Genomic DNA, 6,264 nt, shown 5'->3' with positions numbered 1-6,264 from the left:
AAAAAAAAAAAAAAAAAAAAAAAAAAAAAAAGAATAAAATAAACCGCGCGTTTATGACGTCATTCATGAACTAACGATTAAATTACATTCGTTATTTACTTTTAAACTATTTACTATGCATTTGTTTCCCCCTCCCCCCACAAAAATTGTATTAATATATAAATGTAATATTTGCAAATTACGCTACGAACGTATGCAAAATGCGTTTACTTTTTGTTTTTCTTTCTTTTTTTTTATTCTATTCATTCGTCAACCCTTTTATTCGTTCGTCTTAATCCCCATTTGAGTCAACCCTTTTCCCAAACCCTCATCGTCACCTCCTCCACCTCTTTTTTTTTTTATATAGAACTAAAGAAAAAAAAACACGGTGTACACGTTACCCTTTCATCGTCAATAATTTTTCTTCCCAAATTCGTTTTTTTTCCTCAAACATATTTCTTCTAATGGTCATTCATTTCAATTCAAACGAGAATCATCACGTGTACCTTGGAAGTATTCAATATTTTATATTAACACACACACATACACACATTCGTGAATACACTTTAAGCGTAACGAAAGTTCATATGTAAAGTGCATAATTCATTTTTCAAAGATATTAATTTTATAATTCATTATATATTATTCGAATTCTAACGATGCACATACACGCGTTTGCACAAGGTGTTTTTTTTTTCGCGTAAAAAACAATTTAAATAAAATATTTTTGATTACGTGACATACATACGCGCATAAATAAAAAAAAAACAAATTGTTAAGTAGTATAATGAGAAAGCATATAAAAAGAATGCGTTAAAAGTATGCGAATGTGAGAATGAGAGAGAGAGAGAGAGAGAGAGAGAGAGAGAGACACATACACACACACGTATTTACATATAATTTTGAAGGATCGTGAATAAATGTGGTATTGTTTGATGTCTGTGTCTGTGTGTGCGTGCATAAGTCACATATGCTTTCGTTACGGTTTTTAAAAGGCTTGCTTGTATGTAGGTTCGTTGAAATATCCGAATAGATAGATGGTACGTGCATGAAAATGAAAGATACTTTATAAACGAGTGTGTGTGTGTGTGTGTGTGTTCGTGATAATATATTCAAAGATACTATAGAAATCACGTTCGTGAGACGGTCACGCATCGTTCCATTCGTCGAAGAACGTCCGACAAATTCTCGTCTTTTATTCGGAACACCGTACGCTTAAACGCCTCCTGATTTTATTCTTGCGCCTTCTTCGCTTACGCGGTTTTTTTTCTTTTTCTTTTTTTTTAACTTACTTCGCGTTAGAAAAAAAAAAAAAAAGAGAAACGAAGAAGAAAAATATTACACCTTTATCATTATTTAACTCATTCATTATTTATCCGTGGTTGTTACTAACATATATCTTGTTTTCATTATTTTTAGTCTCGTTAATTATTATTCGTCAACGTTACTTCCTTTTACTTTTCTTTTTTTTACTTTTTTTTTTCACATTTCTAATTTAACCCTTTGAGTATGTTGAATACTTTTAACTGAAGTTGCAATCAAAGGGTTAAGAATACATCGTGTCGTGAAAAAATGAACTTTGAATAATTCTAATCCAAAACGTGAAAGAAAAAATTAATCGTCGTAAATTAGAAAATAATAAATTTGAATACACTCACACATATATGCATACGAGTATATTAACTTCAAAGTAAAATGGTGTTACATATATATATAGGGGGTGGGTGGAAGTTAACGGTAAAATACGAAATGGACATTGGTCCTTCTAATACTCATGCATCGATCAATTAGCAGGGTTATGCACGCGGAAGCGCAATTACGGTTATTAGCGTAGTACTGTGTGAGAAATAAGGACAGAAAATACGTACGGTGCAACGATGAATATAAAAAGAAACTGACAGATATTCTCCATTGTTGGTTGAACAACCCCTTTCGTTCGTTCAGGCAAGAAAAAAATATAAAAGAAAAAAAATAAACGCGTGTTCGTCATTGCAATCGAAAGATCGATCATTACTAAACCCTTCGTGCTATATATTTCTACTTATGAATGCATAAAAAGTTTGTATGTTAATTTATAAAAGTATAAACGATTGCATATAGATGCATTTATATTTCTGTATACGTTTGTATTGTGTATAATTGCATGAATATATTTGTTTGATACGTGTGCATAAAAGTTTGTGCATTGTATATTTGTATGAACACATTTGTGTAACATTTGATGCTGTATACTTGCATGAATCTATTTGTTTGATACGTGTGCATAAAAGTTTATGCATTGATATTTGTATGAACAAGTTTGTGTACGTTTGATGCTGCATACTTGCATGAATATATTGATACGTGTGCATAAAAGTTTGTGCATTGTATATTTGTATGAACACATTTGTGTAACATTTGATGCTGTATACTTGCATGAATCTATTTGTTTGATACGTGTGCATGAAAATTTGTGCATTGTATATTTGTATGAACACGTTTGTGTACATTTGATGCTGCATACTTGCATAAATATATTTGTTTGATAGGTGTGCATGGTGTTTTGGATGACTACGTTTGTGAGTTTCAATGAAACGATTTAAATGATTCTATTTTCTGTGCATTACTGTTCTACTTTTTTGTTCAGTTGTTCTTTTTATCCTTCCTTCCTTCCTTCCATTTTCTCATTCCGTTTCTTTATTTTTCTCTTTTTCTGTAATAACGTGTTCTATTGGAGTGTCACGTTTTTGTGAAATGATTTGTTCTCGATGCAATGGCCACCGACGAAGCGTAACAACAAAAGCGTGTAAAGTTTCGCCAAAGCGTACAGATTTTTACACGAGGATGCTCGTTTATGCACGTGTAAACCAATATATTTAGATTACTATACTTCCTATATACGCATATTTGTTTCTACGACTTATTTAACGAGTTTATGCGAAGCGAATACAAACGACAAATAAAAATGTTTTCTAGCAATAATTATAATGAAAATGAATTTATTATTAAATACTTTCGTAAGAATGAATACGCGTTATTATTATTATTATTATTTTTTTTGTGTGTTCTTCCTTTTTGATTAGCATACATTATATACTTAGGTGGTCTCGTCGACGTGTTACGATAGTCTCGATAATATTTTAATGGTAAGAAAATGAATTTTCAAATGCCTGATAAAATTTACGATTACCGTGGTACCCTTTTACTCGTTCACTTTTTAACTCGTCTCTTAAAAAAATAAAAAAACTCGTTTTAATCATCGTTCACATTCAATATTTCACATTCCTTTTGTTTTCTTTGTCCATTAATCAAATAATAAAAGTTACGTGAAAAATGTGTGATATATCGTTTTATTTTCTATTAGATTCATTTGAAAATTTATATATTACGAGATTGATTATAGATTTATTTCATTTAGAATTTATGAAAGATATGTACGAATAAACAAATTGATAATTATTATGGAAATTATTCTTAAACGAATGAAACGAAACGTATACTGAATTGTTAGAACAAATTTTTGTTTCTAAATAATGTACAAACGCTTATGCAATTCTTCTTCCTTCGTCTCTGTTCATTTCGATGATGCGCACAAAACCTTTTTACCGAGTAAATCGAAGTAAAAGAAAGAAAGAAAAAAAATACAAATATATGAAGAAAAAAACCCCATAAATGAGGGTAAAATAAAAGGGAAATAATCAGTGAAAGAATGAAAGAAAGGACACGTGCTGAGCCAGCGGTTGGCCGATTCGATTCTTCCATCCGATTGGTCAGTTTTACTCGCAAAATTGTTCGTCTACCACACAACCCCATTTCTTTCCCCATTCCACCACCACCACCACCATCACCACCACCCCCTTTTTCGCATTCTTATATATTTTTTTGGTCAGTTGCTCGAAAAACGATTATCAAACTTACTAATAATTATAATAATTATAATAAATAATAATAATAATTAATCAAAAATATAAATGTGGGCAAGATAAGATAATAGCCTTGAATACGAGCTAAATATTATTTCCATTGTTTCGTAAGAAAATAGTATAAGCGAATATAATTTTAGTGGCATGATGCATAAAATATGTCGAATCCATTATTGTCACAATAACGTTCCGATAAAACGTAACCGGCAACCGGCGCGTGGCATAATTTAACGATAATTACTGTACTTAAAAAGAAAAAAAAAAAAAGAAGAAGAAGAAGCAGAAGAAGAAGAAGAAGAAGAAAAAAAAACGAAAGAAAAAAAGAAAAAGGAAAAGAGACAAAAAAAATTATTAACATAAATTGATATACGATCAAATATATTTTAACACGTAGAATGTCAAATATTCATCTATACACAAATGTGAGATTATGATAAATGCACTTTCACATACGTAAAATGCATTTATATTGAATAAATAAACTACACGGATTTTAGATACAACACACTTAAACAAAATTTTATAATACACATATTATATTATTCCCTAATCATTTTCCATGCTAAACGCGGAAAATTATTTTCCACGCGTAATTACTCTTCTAACAGCGATTAGGTATAACATATATCTACTCTATACACATACACAGATATACATATACATATATATACATGCATGCATGCATGCATGCATGAAGTGCGTCGAAAGGCACAGTGAGTGCCAGTCGGGACAGCAACGAATCGCGTTCCAAGCTTTTCGCTCGTCTCTTCTGCAACACCATGCCGCACTACTCTTCATTTGCATAATGATAATGCATTTGCATAATCACAATGATAACTCGACGTTAAGGATTCGAACCAACCAGACCGATACCTTGTCTCACATACTCTTTCCCTACCACAACCATATTCTTCATTATTTATTATTTATTACATATACATATATATATATACGTGAATAAGTGTATGTATGTATATGTGTTACTATGAATTTTATACTTCTACTTCTTAAGACAACGAACTACAATTCAAAATATTATCTACGTCTTGTTTTTCTCTATACACTACCAACACATATGTAAAAATAAATGCGTATGCATATATGTGTGTGTGTGTGTGTGTTTTTGAACGAGTTGAACTGTGGACCCGAAGATCGACACACGCGTGTGAATTCTAACATAAACGTAAAAGAAGAAGAAGAAGAAGAAGAAGGTAAGGAGATTTTTTTTTATTCCAGAAATATTCTTTGTATTTTTATTTGTTTCATGCAAGGTTCTTTCCCTTCCTTCTACCCCTCACCATCATCACCATTGGTTCCACTCCTCCTCCTCCTCCTCCTCCACCTATCCCCCTCCCTTCTCACTACTATTCCATACTATTTCTATCTTGTTCTTTTTCTTCTCGTTCTCGTGTTAAGAAGAAACACATCGAGGAATACGCGAAAAGATAGTAGCGAGCTTACATTCGCGAGAGTGGAATAATATGGAGAGGGGTTAAGTGTGTATGTGTGTGTGTGTGTATGAGCGTATATATGGAAGCGAAATAGCCGGCAATTTGCAGGTTTACGAGTTATTTCACAATGGCTGCAAAGTATAGTGCTACAGTATTATACTACCCGTGGTGTATAACCCAGCACGAGTGCACGGTCAGCGAACGAACCACGACGATACTGCACATGTATCTATCTTATGTTAGTATGTATTATAAATTTTTATCTAATACAACTATGTGTAAGTATATCTTTGTATATATGTATCTATGCATTTATGTTTTTATCTATATATGTATTTGTTGTATGAGCGTAGGTGTATGTCGTCTTTTTTTATATATTGTTTCGGTATGTATACTTATTTATATGTTTGTTCTTGTATGTGTTTGTATCTGTATAGATGTGAGTAAGGAACCCTTTAAGAAAAAACTTAACTTAGGAACACTCTCGAGATAAAGAGTAAAAATATGTAATCGTGTAAAAACATTTTCTACGTGTTTTCTACGTGTTCTTTTCCCCTGCCTGATGATTTTTATATGATATATATGAATAATATATTTTTAATATAGATGAATATAATATATTTTGACTTGTACGATACTTAGAATTAATTATTAAGTTACTGTGGAGGCGTTATATTGTTAAGTAATCAAAATCAAATGAATTTAACCTTACTTTCAAGATATAAAATATAATAATCCAAATTCGTTTTATAGATGAATATAAAACGAATAGAAAAACATCCCTTATAAAAAAAGAAAACTGGAATGTGTACTTATGTACGTACGTAAGAAATTATCCTTCTTTAGCGTACCAAAACGAATAACCTAAAAAACAACTTCAATTTTCCCGCGCATAGTAAATATCGACAACTTCGTGGTATCGATTTTTCGGT

The 6,264-nt window shown here is 31.4% G+C and overlaps 1 protein-coding gene and 1 long non-coding RNA gene across 3 annotated transcripts in view; one reads left to right on the top strand and one right to left on the bottom strand.

Moving 5' to 3' along the window:
* The window catches only part of LOC106785999 (protein dead ringer-like), a 128,355-nt gene that overhangs the window by 64,419 nt on the left and 57,672 nt on the right, over window positions 1–6,264 (bottom strand). The window lies entirely within an intron of this gene.
* The window catches only part of LOC106786001, a 4,546-nt gene continuing 3,718 nt past the window's right edge, over window positions 5,437–6,264 (top strand). The window contains exon 1 of the long non-coding RNA XR_001381599.1: window positions 5,437–5,570. This is a non-coding gene — a long non-coding RNA (uncharacterized LOC106786001). The remainder of the gene's footprint in view (window positions 5,571–6,264) is intronic.

The sequence above is a fragment of the Polistes canadensis genome, unplaced genomic scaffold (genome assembly GCF_001313835.1).
Source record: "Polistes canadensis isolate GaletaPanama2010 unplaced genomic scaffold, ASM131383v1 scaffold_61, whole genome shotgun sequence".
Taxonomy (NCBI): Eukaryota; Metazoa; Arthropoda; class Insecta; order Hymenoptera; family Vespidae; genus Polistes; species Polistes canadensis.
Note: the sequence above shows the minus strand (reverse complement) of the source record. Positions and strands in the feature narration are given on the sequence as shown.